Source organism: Onthophagus taurus, chromosome 6 (genome assembly GCF_036711975.1).
Source record: "Onthophagus taurus isolate NC chromosome 6, IU_Otau_3.0, whole genome shotgun sequence".
In the NCBI taxonomy this organism is placed as follows: Eukaryota; Metazoa; Arthropoda; class Insecta; order Coleoptera; family Scarabaeidae; genus Onthophagus; species Onthophagus taurus.
The window spans coordinates 24,627,768-24,648,313 of NC_091971.1; positions in this window are offsets into that span (position 1 = coordinate 24,627,768).

Sequence of the window (20,546 nt, forward strand, 5' to 3'; positions counted from 1 at the left end):
AGATAAAAAACAAAATGTGCCCAAAACGTGATATTATGACGTTATACGCCGTTTTGAGCCATGTTTGAACTTTCTATCACTTTCGGTTCCGATAATTCTGTTGACCATATTTGTGATATTCAGGCGTCAAATGACATCTTGGAGCATGTTGGAGATAAAAAACAAAATGTGCCCGAAACGTGATATTATGACGTTATACGCCGTTCTGAGCCATGTTTGAACTTTCTATCACTTTTGGTTCCGGTAATTCTGTTGACCATATTTGTGATATTCAGGCGCCAAATGACATCTTGGAGCATGTTGGAGATAAAAAACAAAATGCACCCAAAACGTGATATTATGACGTTATACGCCGTTCTGAGCCATGTTTGAACTTTCTATCACTTTTGGTTACGGTAATTCTGTTGACCATATATTTGATATTCAGGCGTCAAATGACATCTTGGAGCATGTTGGAGATAAAAAACAAAATGTGCCCAAAACGTGATATTATGACGTTATACGCCGTTCTGAGCCATGTTTGAACATTCTATCACTTTTGGTTCCGGTAATTCTGTTGACCATATATTTGATATTCAGGCGCCAAATGACATCTTGGAGCAAGTTGGAGATAAAAAACAAAATGTGCCCAAAACGTGATATTATGACGTTATACGCCGTTTTGAGCCATGTTTGAACTTTCTATCACTTTTGGTTCCGGTAATTCTGTTGACCATATTTGTGATATTCAGGCGCCAAATGACATCTTGGAGCATGTTGGAGATAAAAAACAAAATGCGCCCAAAACGTGATATTATGACGTTATACGCCCTTTTGAGCCATGTTTGAACTTTCTATCACTTTTGGTTCCGGTAATTCTGTTGACCATATATTTGATATTCAGGCGCCAAATGACATCTTGGAGCAAGTTGGAGATAAAAAACAAAATGTGCACAAAACGTGATATTATGACGATACGCCGTTTTGAGCCATGTTGGAACTTTCTATCACTTTCGGTTCCGATAATTCTGTTGACCATATTTGTGATATTCAGGCGTCAAATGACATCTTGGAGCATGTTGGAGATAAAAAACAAAATGTGCCCAAAACGTGATATTATGACGTTATACGCCGTTCTGAGCCATGTTTGAACTTTCTATCACTTTTGGCTCCGGTAATTCTGTTGACCATATTTGTGATATTCAGGCGTCAAATGACATCTTGGAGCATATAGGAGATAAAAAACAAAATGTGTCCAAAACGTGATATTATGACGTTATACGCCGTTCTGAGCCATGTTTGAACTTTCTATCACTTTCGGTTCCGATAATTCTGTTGACCATATTTGTGATATTCAGGCGCCAAATGACATCTTGGAGCATGTTGGAGATAAAAAACAAAATGCACCCAAAACGTGATATTATGACGTTATACGCCGTTCTGAGCCATGTTTGAACTTTCTATCACTTTTGGTTCCGGTAATTCTGTTGACCATATATTTGATATTCAGGCGTCAAATGACATCTTGGAGCATGTTGGAGATAAAAAACAAAATGTGTCCAAAACGTGATATTATGACGTTATACGCCGTTTTGAGCCATGTTTGAACTTTCTATCACTTTTGGTTCCGGTAATTCTGTTGACCATATTTGTGATATTCAGGCGTCAAATGACATCTTGGAGCATATAGGAGATAAAAAACAAAATGTGTCCAAAACGTGATATTATGACGTTATACGCCGTTCTGAGCCATGTTTGAACTTTCTATCACTTCCGGTTCCGATAATTCTGTTGACCATATTTGTGATATTCAGGCGCCAAATGACATCTTGGAGCATGTTGGAGATAAAAAACAAAATGTGCCCAAAACGTGATATTATGACGTTATACGCCGTTCTGAGCCATGTTTGACCTTTCTATCACTTTTGGTTCCGGTAATTCTGTTGACCATATATTTGATATTCAGGCGTCGAATGACATCTTGGAGCATGTTGGAGATAAAAAACAAAATGTGCCCAAAACGTGATATTATGACGTTATACGCCCTTTTGAGCCATGTTTGAACTTTCTATCACTTTTGGTTCCGGTAATTCTGTTGACCATATTTGTGATATTCAGGCGTCAAATGACATCTTGGAGCATATAGGAGATAAAAAACAAAATGTGTCCAAAACGTGATATTATGACGTTATACGCCGTTCTGAGCCATGTTTGAACTTTCTATCACTTTTGGTTCCGGTAATTCTGTTGACCATATATTTGATATTCAGGAGCCAAATGACATCTTGGAGCATGTTGGAGATAAAAAACAAAATGTGCCCAAAACGTGATATTATGACGTTATACGCCGTTCTGAGCCATGTTTGAACTTTCTATCACTTTTGGCTCCGGTAATTCTGTTGACCATATTTGTGATATTCAGGCGTCAAATGACATCTTGGAGCATATAGGAGATAAAAAACAAAATGTGTCCAAAACGTGATATTATGACGTTATACGCCGTTCTGAGCCATGTTTGAACTTTCTATCACTTTCGGTTCCGATAATTCTGTTGACCATATTTGTGATATTCAGGCGCCAAATGACATCTTGGAGCATGTTGGAGATAAAAAACAAAATGCACCCAAAACGTGATATTATGACGTTATACGCCGTTCTGAGCCATGTTTGAACTTTCTATCACTTTTGGTTCCGGTAATTCTGTTGACCATATATTTGATATTCAGGCGTCAAATGACATCTTGGAGCATGTTGGAGATAAAAAACAAAATGTGTCCAAAACGTGATATTATGACGTTATACGCCGTTTTGAGCCATGTTTGAACTTTCTATCACTTTTGGTTCCGGTAATTCTGTTGACCATATTTGTGATATTCAGGCGTCAAATGACATCTTGGAGCATATAGGAGATAAAAAACAAAATGTGTCCAAAACGTGATATTATGACGTTATACGCCGTTCTGAGCCATGTTTGAACTTTCTATCACTTCCGGTTCCGATAATTCTGTTGACCATATTTGTGATATTCAGGCGCCAAATGACATCTTGGAGCATGTTGGAGATAAAAAACAAAATGTGCCCAAAACGTGATATTATGACGTTATACGCCGTTCTGAGCCATGTTTGACCTTTCTATCACTTTTGGTTCCGGTAATTCTGTTGACCATATATTTGATATTCAGGCGTCGAATGACATCTTGGAGCATGTTGGAGATAAAAAACAAAATGTGCCCAAAACGTGATATTATGACGTTATACGCCCTTTTGAGCCATGTTTGAACTTTCTATCACTTTTGGTTCCGGTAATTCTGTTGACCATATTTGTGATATTCAGGCGTCAAATGACATCTTGGAGCATATAGGAGATAAAAAACAAAATGTGTCCAAAACGTGATATTATGACGTTATACGCCGTTCTGAGCCATGTTTGAACTTTCTATCACTTTTGGTTCCGGTAATTCTGTTGACCATATATTTGATATTCAGGAGCCAAATGACATCTTGGAGCAAGTTGGAGATAAAAAACAAAATGTGCCCAAAACGTGATATTATGACGTTATACGCCGTTTTGAGCCATGTTTGAACTTTCTATCACTTTCGGTTCCGATAATTCTGTTGACCATATTTGTGATATTCAGGCGTCAAATGCCATCTTGGAGCATGTTGGAGATAAAAAACAAAATGTGCCCAAAACGTGATATTATGACGTTATACGCCGTTCTGAGCCATGTTTGACCTTTCTATCACTTTTGGTTCCGGTAATTCTGTTGACCATATATTTGATATTCAGGCGTCGAATGACATCTTGGAGCATGTTGGAGATAAAAAACAAAATGTGCCCAAAACGTGATATTTTGCCGTTATACGCCGTTTTGAGCCATGCTTGAACTTTCTATCACTTTCGGTTCCGATAATTCTGTTGACCATATTTGTGATATTCAGGCGCCAAATGACATCTTGAAGCAAGTTGGAGATAAAAAACAAAATGTGCCCAAAACGTGATATTATGACGTTATACGCCGTTTTGAGCCATGTTTGAACTTTCTATCACTTTCGGTTCCGATAATTCTGTTGACCATATTTGTGATATTCAGGCGCCAAATGACATCTTGGAGCATGTTGGAGATAAAAAACAAAATGTGCCCGAAACGTGATATTATGACGTTATACGCCGTTCTGAGCCATGTTTGAACTTTCTATCACTTTTGGTTCCGGTAATTCTGTTGACCATATTTGTGATATTCAGGCGCCAAATGACATCTTGGAGCATGTTGGAGATAAAAAACAAAATGCACCCAAAACGTGATATTATGACGTTATACGCCGTTCTGAGCCATGTTTGAACTTTCTATCACTTTTGGTTACGGTAATTCTGTTGACCATATATTTGATATTCAGGCGTCAAATGACATCTTGGAGCATGTTGGAGATAAAAAACAAAATGTGCCCAAAACGTGATATTATGACGTTATACGCCGTTCTGAGCCATGTTTGAACATTCTATCACTTTTGGTTCCGGTAATTCTGTTGACCATATATTTGATATTCAGGCGCCAAATGACATCTTGGAGCAAGTTGGAGATAAAAAACAAAATGTGCCCAAAACGTGATATTATGACGTTATACGCCGTTCTGAGCCATGTTTGACCTTTCTATCACTTTTGGTTCCGGTAATTCTGTTGACCATATTTGTGATATTCAGGCGTCAAATGACATCTTGGAGCATATAGGAGATAAAAAACAAAATGTGTCCAAAACGTGATATTATGACGTTATACGCCGTTCTGAGCCATGTTTGAACTTTCTATCACTTCCGGTTCCGATAATTCTGTTGACCATATTTGTGATATTCAGGCGCCAAATGACATCTTGGAGCATGTTGGAGATAAAAAACAAAATGTGCCCAAAACGTGATATTATGACGTTATACGCCGTTCTGAGCCATGTTTGACCTTTCTATCACTTTTGGTTCCGGTAATTCTGTTGACCATATATTTGATATTCAGGCGTCGAATGACATCTTGGAGCATGTTGGAGATAAAAAACAAAATGTGCCCAAAACGTGATATTATGACGTTATACGCCCTTTTGAGCCATGTTTGAACTTTCTATCACTTTTGGTTCCGGTAATTCTGTTGACCATATTTGTGATATTCAGGCGTCAAATGACATCTTGGAGCATGTTGGAGATAAAAAACAAAATGTGCCCAAAACGTGATATTATGACGTTATACGCCGTTCTGAGCCATGTTTGAACTTTCTATCACTTTTGGCTCCGGTAATTCTGTTGATCATATTTGTGATATTCAGGCGCCAAATGACATCTTGGAGCATGTTGGAGATAAAAAACAAAATGTGCCCAAAACGTGATATTATGACGTTATACGCCGTTCTGAGCCATGTTTGACCTTTCTATCACTTTTGGTTCCGGTAATTCTGTTGACCATATATTTGATATTCAGGCGTCGAATGACATCTTGGAGCATGTTGGAGATAAAAAACAAAATGTGCCCAAAACGTGATATTATGACGTTATACGCCCTTTTGAGCCATGTTTGAACTTTCTATCACTTTTGGTTCCGGTAATTCTGTTGACCATATTTGTGATATTCAGGCGTCAAATGACATCTTGGAGCATATAGGAGATAAAAAACAAAATGTGTCCAAAACGTGATATTATGACGTTATACGCCGTTCTGAGCCATGTTTGAACATTCTATCACTTTTGGTTCCGGTAATTCTGTTGACCATATATTTGATATTCAGGCGCCAAATGACATCTTGGAGCAAGTTGGAGATAAAAAACAAAATGTGCCCAAAACGTGATATTATGACGTTATACGCCGTTTTGAGCCATGTTTGAACTTTCTATCACTTTCGGTTCCGATAATTCTGTTGACCATATTTCTGATATTCAGGCGTCAAATGACATCTTGGAGCATATAGGAGATAAAAAACAAAATGTGTCCAAAACGTGATATTATGACGTTATACGCCGTTCTGAGCCATGTTTGAACTTTCTATCACTTTTGGTTCCGGTAATTCTGTTGACCATATATTTGATATTCAGGAGCCAAATGACATCTTGGAGCAAGTTGGAGATAAAAAACAAAATGTGCCCAAAACGTGATATTATGACGTTATACGCCGTTTTGAGCCATGTTTGAACTTTCTATCACTTTCGGTTCCGATAATTCTGTTGACCATATTTGTGATATTCAGGCGTCAAATGCCATCTTGGAGCATGTTGGAGATAAAACACAAAATGTGCCCAAAACGTGATATTATGACGTTATACGCCGTTCTGAGCCATGTTTGACCTTTCTATCACTTTTGGTTCCGGTAATTCTGTTGACCATATATTTGATATTCAGGCGTCGAATGACATCTTGGAGCATGTTGGAGATAAAAAACAAAATGTGCCCAAAACGTGATATTTTGCCGTTATACGCCGTTTTGAGCCATGCTTGAACTTTCTATCACTTTTGGTTCCGGTAATTCTGTTGACCATATTTGTGATATTCAGGCGCCAAATGACATCTTGGAGCATGTTGGAGATAAAAAACAAAATGCACCCAAAACGTGATATTATGACGTTATACGCCGTTCTGAGCCATGTTTGAACTTTCTATCACTTTTGGTTACGGTAATTCTGTTGACCATATATTTGATATTCAGGCGTCAAATGACATCTTGGAGCATGTTGGAGATAAAAAACAAAATGTGCCCAAAACGTGATATTATGACGTTATACGCCGTTCTGAGCCATGTTTGAACATTCTATCACTTTTGGTTCCGGTAATTCTGTTGACCATATATTTGATATTCAGGCGCCAAATGACATCTTGGAGCATGTTTTAGATAAAAAACAAAATGCACCCAAAACGTGATATTATGACGTTATACGCCGTTCTGAGCCATGTTTGAACTTTCTATCACTTTTGGTTCCGGTAATTCTGTTGATCATATTTGTGATATTCAGGCGCCAAATGACATCTTGGAGCATGTTGGAGATAAAAAACAAAATGTGCCCAAAACGTGATATTATGACGTTATACGCCGTTCTGAGCCATGTTTGACCTTTCTATCACTTTTGGTTCCGGTAATTCTGTTGACCATATTTGTGATATTCAGGCGCCAAATGACATCTTGGAGCATGTTGGAGATAAAAAACAAAATGCGCCCAAAACGTGATATTATGACGTTATACGCCCTTTTGAGCCATGTTTGAACTTTCTATCACTTTTGGTTCCGGTAATTCTGTTGACCATATATTTGATATTCAGGCGCCAAATGACATCTTGGAGCAAGTTGGAGATAAAAAACAAAATGTGCCCAAAACGTGATATTATGACGTTATACGCCGTTTTGAGCCATGTTTGAACTTTCTATCACTTTCGGTTCCGATAATTCTGTTGACCATATTTGTGATATTCAGGCGTCAAATGACATCTTGGAGCATGTTGGAGATAAAAAACAAAATGTGCCCAAAACGTGATATTATGACGTTATACGCCGTTCTGAGCCATGTTTGAACTTTCTATCACTTTTGGCTCCGGTAATTCTGTTGACCATATTTGTGATATTCAGGCGCCAAATGACATCTTGGAGCATGTTTTAGATAAAAAACAAAATGCACCCAAAACGTGATATTATGACGTTATACGCCGTTCTGAGCCATGTTTGAACTTTCTATCACTTTTGGTTCCGGTAATTCTGTTGATCATATTTGTGATATTCAGGCGCCAAATGACATCTTGGAGCATGTTGGAGATAAAAAACAAAATGTGCCCAAAACGTGATATTATGACGTTATACGCCGTACTGAGCCATGTTTGACCTTTCTATCACTTTTGGTTCCGGTAATTCTGTTGACCATATATTTGATATTCAGGCGCCAAATGACATCTTGGAGCAAGTTGGAGATAAAAAACAAAATGTGCCCAAAACGTGATATTATGACGTTATACGCCGTTTTGAGCCATGTTTGAACTTTCTATCACTTTCGGTTCCGATAATTCTGTTGACCATATTTGTGATATTCAGGCGTCAAATGACATCTTGGAGCATGTTGGAGATAAAAAACAAAATGTGCCCAAAACGTGATATTATGACGTTATACGCCGTTCTGAGCCATGTTTGAACTTTCTATCACTTTTGGCTCCGGTAATTCTGTTGACCATATTTGTGATATTCAGGCGCCAAATGACATCTTGGAGCATGTTTTAGATAAAAAACAAAATGCACCCAAAACGTGATATTATGACGTTATACGCCGTTCTGAGCCATGTTTGAACTTTCTATCACTTTTGGTTCCGGTAATTCTGTTGATCATATTTGTGATATTCAGGCGCCAAATGACATCTTGGAGCATGTTGGAGATAAAAAACAAAATGTGCCCAAAACGTGATATTATGACGTTATACGCCGTACTGAGCCATGTTTGACCTTTCTATCACTTTTGGTTCCGGTAATTCTGTTGACCATATTTGTGATATTCAGGCGCCAAATGACATCTTGGAGCATGTTGGAGATAAAAAACAAAATGCGCACAAAACGTGATATTATGACGTTATACGCCCTTTTGAGCCATGTTTGAACTTTCTATCACTTTTGGTTCCGGTAATTCTGTTGACCATATATTTGATATTCAGGCGCCAAATGACATCTTGGAGCAAGTTGGAGATAAAAAACAAAATGTGCCCAAAACGTGATATTATGACGTTATACGCAGTTTTGAGCCATGTTTGAACTTTCTATCACTTTCGGTTCCGATAATTCTGTTGACCATATTTGTGATATTCAGGCGTCAAATGACATCTTGGAGCATGTTGGAGATAAAAAACAAAATGTGCCCAAAACGTGATATTATGACGTTATACGCCGTTCTGAGCCATGTTTGAACTTTCTATCACTTTTGGCTCCGGTAATTCTGTTGACCATATTTGTGATATTCAGGCGTCAAATGACATCTTGGAGCATATAGGAGATAAAAAACAAAATGTGCCCAAAACGTGATATTATGACGTTATACGCCGTTCTGAGCCATGTTTGAACTTTCTATCACTTTTGGTTCCGGTAATTCTGTTGATCATATTTGTGATATTCAGGCGCCAAATGACATCTTGGAGCATGTTGGAGATAAAAACAAAATGTGCCCAAAACGTGATATTATGACGTTATACGCCCGTTCTGAGCCATGTTTGAACTTTCTATCACTTTCGGTTCCGATAATTCTGTTGACCATATTTGTGATATTCAGGCGTCAAATGACATCTTGGAGCATGTTGGAGATAAAAAACAAAATGTGCCCAAAACGTGATATTATGACGTTATACGCCGTTCTGAGCCATGTTTGACCTTTCTATCACTTTTGGTTCCGGTAATTCTGTTGACCATATGTGTCATATTCAGGCGTCAAATGACATCTTGGAGCATGTTGGAGATAAAAAACAAAATGTGCCCAAAACGTGATATTATGACGTTATACGCCGTTCTGAGCCATGTTTGAACTTTCTATCACTTTTGGTTCCGATAATTCTGTTGATCATATTTGTGATATTCAGGCGCCAAATGACATCTTGGAGCATGTTGGAGATAAAAAACAAAATGTGCCCAAAACGTGATATTATGACGTTATACGCCGTTCTGAGCCATGTTTAAACTTTCTATCACTTTCGGTTCCGGTAATTCTGTTGACCATATATGTGATATTCAGGCGCCAAATGACATCTTGGAGCATGTTGGAGATAAAAAACAAAATGTGCCCAAAACGTGATATTATGACGTCATACGCCGTTCTGAGCCATGTTTGAACTTTCTATCACTTTTGGTTCCGGTAATTCTGTTGATCATATTTGTGATATTCAGGCGCCAAATGACATCTTGGAGCATGTTGGAGATAAAAAACAAAATGTGCCCAAAACGTGATATTATGACGTTATACGCCGTTCTGAGCCATGTTTGAACTTTCTATCACTTTCGGTTATGGTAATTCTGTTGAGCATATATGTGATATTCAGGCGCCAAATGACATCTTGGAGCATGTTGAAGATAAAAAACAAAATGTGCCCAAAACGTGATATTATGACGTTATACGCCGTTCTGAGCCATGTTTGAACTTTCTATCACTTTCGGTTCCGGTAATTCTGTTGACCATATATGTGATATTCAGGCGCCAAATGACATCTTGGAGCATGTTGAAGATAAAAAACAAAATGTGCCCAAAACGTGATATTATGACGTTATACGCCGTTTTGAGCCATGTTTGAACTTTCTATCACTTTTGGTTCCGCTAATTCTGTTGACCGTATTTGTGATATTCAGGCGCCAAATGACATCTTGGAGCATGTTGGAGATAAAAAACAAAATGTGCCCAAAACGTGATATTATGACGTTATACGCCGTTCTGAGCCATGTTTGACCTTTCTATCACTTTTGGTTCCGGTAATTCTGTTGATCATATTTGTGATATTCAGGCGCCAAATGACATCTTGGAGCATGTTGGAGATAAAAAACAAAATGTGCCCAAAACGTGATATTATGACGTTATACGCCGTTCTGAGCCATGTTTGAACTTTCTATCACTTTCGGTTCCGGTAATTCTGTTGACCATATATGTGATATTCAGGCGCCAAATGACATCTTGGAGCATGTTGGAGATGAAAAACAAAATGTGCCCTAAACGTGATATTATGACGTTATACGCCGTTCTGAGCCATGTTTGACCTTTCTATCACTTTTGGTTCCGGTAATTCTGTTGATCATATTTGTGATATTCAGGCGCCAAATGACATCTTGGAGCATGTTGGAGATAAAAAACAAAATGTGCACAAAACGTGATATTATGACGTTATACGCCGTTCTGAGCCATGTTTGAACTTTCTATCACTTTCGGTTCCGGTAATTCTGTTGACCATATATGTGATATTCAGGCGCCAAATGACATCTTGGAGCATGTTGGAGATGAAAAACAAAATGTGCCCAAAACGTGATATTATGACGTTATACGCCGTTCTGAGCCATGTTTGACCTTTCTATCACTTTTGGTTCCGGTAATTCTGTTGATCATATTTGTGATATTCAGGCGCCAAATGACATCTTGGAGCATGTTGGAGATAAAAAACAAAATGTGCACAAAACGTGATATTATGACGTTATACGCCGTTCTGAGCCATGTTTGAACTTTCTATCACTTTCGGTTCCGGTAATTCTGTTGACCATATATGTGATATTCAGGCGCCAAATGACATCTTGGAGCATGTTGGAGATAAAAAACAAAATGTGCCCAAAACGTGATATTATGACGTTATACGCCGTTTTGAGCCATGTTTGACCTTTCTATCACTTTTGGTTCCGGTAATTCTGTTGATCATATTTGTGATATTCAGGCGTCGAATGACATCTTGGAGCATGTTGGAGATAAAAAACAAAATGTGCCCAAAACATGATATTTTGCCGTTATACGCCGTTTTGAGCCATGCTTGAACTTTCTATCACTTTCGGTTCCGATAATTCTGTTGACCATATTTGTGATATTCAGGCGTCAAATGCCATCTTGGAGCATGTTGGAGATAAAAAACAAAATGTGCCCAAAACGTGATATTATGACGTTATACGCCGTTCTGAGCCATGTTTGACCTTTCTATCACTTTTGGTTCCGGTAATTCTGTTGACCATATATTTGATATTCAGGCGTCAAATGACATCTTGGAGCATGTTGGAGATAAAAAACAAAATGTGCCCAAAACGTGATATTATGACGTTATACGCCGTTCTGAGCCATGTTTGACCTTTCTATCACTTTTGGTTCCGGTAATTCTGTTGATCATATTTGTGATATTCAGGCGCCAAATGCCATCTTGGAGCATGTTGGAGATAAAATACAAAATGTGCCCAAAACGTGATATTATGACGTTATACGCCGTTCTGAGCCATGTTTGACCTTTCTATCACTTTTGGTTCCGGTAATTCTGTTGACCATATATTTGATATTCAGGCGTCAAATGACATCTTGGAGCATGTTGGAGATAAAAAACAAAATGTGCCCAAAACGTGATATTTTGCCGTTATACGCCGTTTTGAGCCATGCTTGAACTTTCTATCACTTTCGGTTCCGATAATTCTGTTGACCATATATGTGATATTCAGGCGCCAAATGACATCTTGGAGCATGTTGGAGATGAAAAACAAAATGTGCCCAAAACGTGATATTATGACGTTATACGCCGTTCTGAGCCATGTTTGACCTTTCTATCACTTTTGGTTCCGGTAATTCTGTTGATCATATTTGTGATATTCAGGCGCCAAATGACATCTTGGAGCATGTTGGAGATAAAAAACAAAATGTGCACAAAACGTGATATTATGACGTTATACGCCGTTCTGAGCCATGTTTGAACTTTCTATCACTTTCGGTTCCGGTAATTCTGTTGACCATATATGTGATATTCAGGCGCCAAATGACATCTTGGAGCATGTTGGAGATAAAAAACAAAATGTGCCCAAAACGTGATATTATGACGTTATACGCCGTTTTGAGCCATGTTTGACCTTTCTATCACTTTTGGTTCCGGTAATTCTGTTGATCATATTTGTGATATTCAGGCGTCGAATGACATCTTGGAGCATGTTGGAGATAAAAAACAAAATGTGCCCAAAACGTGATATTTTGCCGTTATACGCCGTTTTGAGCCATGCTTGAACTTTCTATCACTTTCGGTTCCGATAATTCTGTTGACCATATTTGTGATATTCAGGCGTCAAATGCCATCTTGGAGCATGTTGGAGATGAAAAACAAAATGTGCCCTAAACGTGATATTATGACGTTATACGCCGTTCTGAGCCATGTTTGACCTTTCTATCACTTTTGGTTCCGGTAATTCTGTTGATCATATTTGTGATATTCAGGCGCCAAATGACATCTTGGAGCATGTTGGAGATAAAAAACAAAATGTGCACAAAACGTGATATTATGACGTTATACGCCGTTCTGAGCCATGTTTGAACTTTCTATCACTTTCGGTTCCGGTAATTCTGTTGACCATATATGTGATATTCAGGCGCCAAATGACATCTTGGAGCATGTTGGAGATGAAAAACAAAATGTGCCCAAAACGTGATATTATGACGTTATACGCCGTTCTGAGCCATGTTTGACCTTTCTATCACTTTTGGTTCCGGTAATTCTGTTGATCATATTTGTGATATTCAGGCGCCAAATGACATCTTGGAGCATGTTGGAGATAAAAAACAAAATGTGCACAAAACGTGATATTATGACGTTATACGCCGTTCTGAGCCATGTTTGAACTTTCTATCACTTTCGGTTCCGGTAATTCTGTTGACCATATATGTGATATTCAGGCGCCAAATGACATCTTGGAGCATGTTGGAGATAAAAAACAAAATGTGCCCAAAACGTGATATTATGACGTTATACGCCGTTTTGAGCCATGTTTGACCTTTCTATCACTTTTGGTTCCGGTAATTCTGTTGATCATATTTGTGATATTCAGGCGTCGAATGACATCTTGGAGCATGTTGGAGATAAAAAACAAAATGTGCCCAAAACATGATATTTTGCCGTTATACGCCGTTTTGAGCCATGCTTGAACTTTCTATCACTTTCGGTTCCGATAATTCTGTTGACCATATTTGTGATATTCAGGCGTCAAATGCCATCTTGGAGCATGTTGGAGATAAAAAACAAAATGTGCCCAAAACGTGATATTATGACGTTATACGCCGTTCTGAGCCATGTTTGACCTTTCTATCACTTTTGGTTCCGGTAATTCTGTTGACCATATATTTGATATTCAGGCGTCAAATGACATCTTGGAGCATGTTGGAGATAAAAAACAAAATGTGCCCAAAACGTGATATTATGACGTTATACGCCGTTCTGAGCCATGTTTGACCTTTCTATCACTTTTGGTTCCGGTAATTCTGTTGATCATATTTGTGATATTCAGGCGCCAAATGCCATCTTGGAGCATGTTGGAGATAAAATACAAAATGTGCCCAAAACGTGATATTATGACGTTATACGCCGTTCTGAGCCATGTTTGACCTTTCTATCACTTTTGGTTCCGGTAATTCTGTTGACCATATATTTGATATTCAGGCGTCAAATGACATCTTGGAGCATGTTGGAGATAAAAAACAAAATGTGCCCAAAACGTGATATTTTGCCGTTATACGCCGTTTTGAGCCATGCTTGAACTTTCTATCACTTTCGGTTCCGATAATTCTGTTGACCATATATGTGATATTCAGGCGCCAAATGACATCTTGGAGCATGTTGGAGATGAAAAACAAAATGTGCCCAAAACGTGATATTATGACGTTATACGCCGTTCTGAGCCATGTTTGACCTTTCTATCACTTTTGGTTCCGGTAATTCTGTTGATCATATTTGTGATATTCAGGCGCCAAATGACATCTTGGAGCATGTTGGAGATAAAAAACAAAATGTGCACAAAACGTGATATTATGACGTTATACGCCGTTCTGAGCCATGTTTGAACTTTCTATCACTTTCGGTTCCGGTAATTCTGTTGACCATATATGTGATATTCAGGCGCCAAATGACATCTTGGAGCATGTTGGAGATAAAAAACAAAATGTGCCCAAAACGTGATATTATGACGTTATACGCCGTTTTGAGCCATGTTTGACCTTTCTATCACTTTTGGTTCCGGTAATTCTGTTGATCATATTTGTGATATTCAGGCGTCGAATGACATCTTGGAGCATGTTGGAGATAAAAAACAAAATGTGCCCAAAACGTGATATTTTGCCGTTATACGCCGTTTTGAGCCATGCTTGAACTTTCTATCACTTTCGGTTCCGATAATTCTGTTGACCATATTTGTGATATTCAGGCGTCAAATGCCATCTTGGAGCATGTTGGAGATAAAAAACAAAATGTGCCCAAAACGTGATATTATGACGTTATACGCCGTTCTGAGCCATGTTTGACCTTTCTATCACTTTTGGTTCCGGTAATTCTGTTGACCATATATTTGATATTCAGGCGTCAAATGACATCTTGGAGCATGTTGGAGATAAAAAACAAAATGTGCCCAAAACGTGATATTATGACGTTATACGCCGTTCTGAGCCATGTTTGACCTTTCTATCACTTTTGGTTCCGGTAATTCTGTTGATCATATTTGTGATATTCAGGCGCCAAATGCCATCTTGGAGCATGTTGGAGATAAAAAACAAAATGTGCCCGAAACGTGATATTATGACGTTATACGCCGTTCTGAGCCATGTTTGAACTTTCTATCACTTTCGGTTCCGGTAATTCTGTTGACCATATATGTGATATTCAGGCGCCAAATGACACCTTGGAGCATATAGGAGATAAAAAACAAAATGTGCCCAAAACGTGATATTATGACGTTATACGCCGTTCTGAGCCATGTTTGACCTTTCTATCACTTTTGGTTCCGGTAATTCTGTTGACCATATTTGTGATATTCAGGCGCCAAATGACATCTTGGAGCATGTTGGAGATAAAAAACAAAATGCGCCCAAAACGTGATATTATGACGTTATACGCCCTTTTGAGCCATGTTTGAACTTTCTATCACTTTTGGTTCCGGTAATTCTGTTGACCATATATTTGATATTCAGGCGCCAAATGACATCTTGGAGCAAGTTGGAGATAAAAAACAAAATGTGCCCAAAACGTGATATTATGACGTTATACGCCGTTCTGAGCCATGTTTGACCTTTCTATCACTTTTGGTTCCGGTAATTCTGTTGATCATATTTGTGATATTCAGGCGCCAAATGACATCTTGGAGCATGTTGGAGATAAAAAACAAAATGTGCCCAAAACGTGATATTATGACGTTATACGCCGTTCTGAGCCATGTTTGAACTTTCTATCACTTTCGGTTCCGGTAATTCTGTTGACCATATATGTGATATTCAGGCGCCAAATGACATCTTGGAGCATGTTGGAGATGAAAAACAAAATGTGCCCAAAACGTGATATTATGACGTTATACGCCGTTCTGAGCCATGTTTGACCATTCTATCACTTTTGGTTCCGGTAATTCTGTTGATCATATTTGTGATATTCAGGCGCCAAATGACATCTTGGAGCATGTTGGAGATAAAAAACAAAATGTGCACAAAACGTGATATTATGACGTTATACGCCGTTCTGAGCCATGTTTGAACTTTCTATCACTTTCGGTTCCGGTAATTCTGTTGATCATATTTGTGATATTCAGGCGCCAAATGACATCTTGGAGCATGTTGGAGATAAAAAACAAAATGTGCACAAAACGTGATATTATGACGTTATACGCCGTTCTGAGCCATGTTTGAACTTTCTATCACTTTCGGTTCCGGTAATTCTGTTGACCATATATGTGATATTCAGGCGCCAAATGACATCTTGGAGCATGTTGGAGATAAAAAACAAAATGTGCCCAAAACGTGATATTATGACGTTATACGCCGTTTTGAGCCATGTTTGACCTTTCTATCACTTTTGGTTCCGGTAATTCTGTTGATCATATTTGTGATATTCAGGCGTCGAATGATATCTTGGAGCATGTTGGAGATAAAAAACAAAATGTGCCCAAAACGTGATATTATGACGTTATACGCCCTTTTGAGCCATGTTTGAACTTTCTATCACTTTTGGTTCCGGTAATTCTGTTGATCATATTTGTGATATTCAGGCGCCAAATGACATCTTGGAGCATGTTGGAGATAAAAAACAAAATGTGCCCAAAACGTGATATTATGACGTTATACGCCGTTCTGAGCCATGTTTGACCTTTCTATCACTTTTGGTTCCGGTAATTCTGTTGACCATATTTGTGATATTCAGGCGCCAAATGACATCTTGGAGCATGTTGGAGATAAAAAACAAAATGCGCCCAAAACGTGATATTATGACGTTATACGCCCTTTTGAGCCATGTTTGAACTTTCTATCACTTTTGGTTCCGGTAATTCTGTTGACCATATATTTGATATTCAGGCGCCAAATGACATCTTGGAGCAAGTTGGAGATAAAAAACAAAATGTGCCCAAAACGTGATATTATGACGTTATACGCCGTTTTGAGCCATGTTTGAACTTTCTATCACTTTCGGTTCCGATAATTCTGTTGACCATATTTGTGATATTCAGGCGTCAAATGACATCTTGGAGCATGTTGGAGATAAAAAACAAAATGTGCCCAAAACGTGATATTATGACGTTATACGCCGTTCTGAGCCATGTTTGAACTTTCTATCACTTTTGGCTCCGGTAATTCTGTTGACCATATTTGTGATATTCAGGCGCCAAATGACATCTTGGAGCATGTTTTAGATAAAAAACAAAATGCACCCAAAACGTGATATTATGACGTTATACGCCGTTCTGAGCCATGTTTGAACTTTCTATCACTTTTGGTTCCGGTAATTCTGTTGATCATATTTGTGATATTCAGGCGCCAAATGACATCTTGGAGCATGTTGGAGATAAAAAACAAAATGTGCCCAAAACGTGATATTATGACGTTATACGCCGTTCTGAGCCATGTTTGACCTTTCTATCACTTTTGGTTCCGGTAATTCTGTTGACCATATTTGTCATATTCAGGCGTCAAATGACATCTTGGAGCACGTTGGAGATAAAAAAAAAATGTGCCCAAAACGTGATATTATGACGTTATACGCCGTTCTGAGCCATGTTTGAACTTTCTATCACTTTCGGTTCCGGTAATTCTGTTGACCATATATGTGATATTCAGGCGCCAAATGACACCTTGGAGCATATAGGAGATAAAAAACAAAATGTGCCCAAAACGTGATATTATGACGTTATACGCCGTTCTGAGCCATGTTTGACCTTTCTATCACTTTTGGTTCCGGTAATTCTGTTGACCATATTTGTGATATTCAGGCGCCAAATGACATCTTGGAGCATGTTGGAGATAAAAAACAAAATGCGCCCAAAACGTGATATTATGACGTTATACGCCCTTTTGAGCCATGTTTGAACTTTCTATCACTTTTGGTTCCGGTAATTCTGTTGACCATATATTTGATATTCAGGCGCCAAATGACATCTTGGAGCAAGTTGGAGATAAAAAACAAAATGTGCCCAAAACGTGATATTATGACGTTATACGCAGTTTTGAGCCATGTTTGAACTTTCTATCACTTTCGGTTCCGATAATTCTGTTGACCATATTTGTGATATTCAGGCGTCAAATGACATCTTGGAGCATGTTGGAGATAAAAAACAAAATGTGCCCAAAACGTGATATTATGACGTTATACGCCGTTCTGAGCCATGTTTGAACTTTCTATCACTTTTGGCTCCGGTAATTCTGTTGACCATATTTGTGATATTCAGGCGTCAAATGACATCTTGGAGCATATAGGAGATAAAAAACAAAATGTGCCCAAAACGTGATATTATGACGTTATACGCCGTTCTGAGCCATGTTTGAACTTTCTATCACTTTTGGTTCCGGTAATTCTGTTGATCATATTTGTGATATTCAGGCGCCAAATGACATCTTGGAGCATGTTGGAGATAAAAACAAAATGTGCCCAAAACGTGATATTATGACGTTATACGCCGTTCTGAGCCATGTTTGAACTTTCTATCACTTTCGGTTCCGATAATTCTGTTGACCATATTTGTGATATTCAGGCGTCAAATGACATCTTGGAGCATGTTGGAGATAAAAAACAAAATGTGCCCAAAACGTGATATTATGACGTTATACGCCGTTCTGAGCCATGTTTGACCTTTCCATCACTTTTGGTTCCGGTAATTCTGTTGACCATATGTGTCATATTCAGGCGTCAAATGACATCTTGGAGCATGTTGGAGATAAAAAACAAAATGTGCCCAAAACGTGATATTATGACGTTATACGCCGTTCTGAGCCATGTTTGAACTTTCTATCACTTTTGGTTCCGATAATTCTGTTGATCATATTTGTGATATTCAGGCGCCAAATGACATCTTGGAGCATGTTGGAGATAAAAAACAAAATGTGCCCAAAACGTGATATTATGACGTTATACGCCGTTCTGAGCCATGTTTGACCTTTCTATCACTTTTGGTTCCGGTAATTCTGTTGACCATATTTGTCATATTCAGGCGTCAAATGACATCTTGGAGCACGTTGGAGATAAAAAAAAAATGTGCCCAAAACGTGATATTATGACGTTATACGCCGTTCTGAGCCATGTTTGAACTTTCTATCACTTTCGGTTCCGGTAATTCTGTTGACCATATATGTGATATTCAGGCGCCAAATGACACCTTGGAGCATATAGGAGATAAAAAACAAAATGTGCCCAAAACGTGATATTATGACGTTATACGCCGTTCTGAGCCATGTTTGACCTTTCTATCACTTTTGGTTCCGGTAATTCTGTTGACCATATTTGTGATATTCAGGCGCCAAATGACATCTTGGAGCATGTTGGAGATAAAAAACAAAATGCGCCCAAAACGTGATATTATGACGTTATACGCCCTTTTGAGCCATGTTTGAACTTTCTATCACTTTTGGTTCCGGTAATTCTGTTGACCATATATTTGATATTCAGGCGCCAAATGACATCTTGGAGCAAGTTGGAGATAAAAAACAAAATGTGCCCAAAACGTGATATTATGACGTTATACGCAGTTTTGAGCCATGTTTGAACTTTCTATCACTTTCGGTTCCGATAATTCTGTTGACCATATTTGTGATATTCAGGCGTCAAATGACATCTTGGAGCATGTTGGAGATAAAAAACAAAATGTGCCCAAAACGTGATATTATGACGTTATACGCCGTTCTGAGCCATGTTTGAACTTTCTATCACTTTTGGCTCCGGTAATTCTGTTGACCATATTTGTGATATTCAGGCGTCAAATGACATCTTGGAGCATATAGGAGATAAAAAACAAAATGTGCCCAAAACGTGATATTATGACGTTATACGCCGTTCTGAGCCATGTTTGAACTTTCTATCACTTTTGGTTCCGGTAATTCTGTTGATCATATTTGTGATATTCAGGCGCCAAATGACATCTTGGAGCATGTTGGAGATAAAAACAAAATGTGCCCAAAACGTGATATTATGACGTTATACGCCGTTCTGAGCCATGTTTGAACTTTCTATCACTTTCGGTTCCGGTAATTCTGTTGAGCATATATGTGATATTCAGGCGCCAAATGACATCTTGGAGCATGTTGAAGATAAAAAACAAAATGTGCCCAAAACGTGATATTATGACGTTATACGCCGTTCTGAGCCATGTTTGAACTTTCTATCACTTTCGGTTCCGGTAATTCTGTTGACCATATATGTGATATTCAGGCGCCAAATGACATCTTGGAGCATGTTGAAGATAAAAAACAAAATGTGCCCAAAACGTGATATTATGACGTTATACGCCGTTTTGAGCCATGTTTGAACTTTCTATCACTTTTGGTTCCGGTAATTCTGTTGACCGTATTTATGATATTCAGGCGCCAAATGACATCTTGGAGCATGTTGGAGATAAAAAACAAAATGTGCCCAAAACGTGAT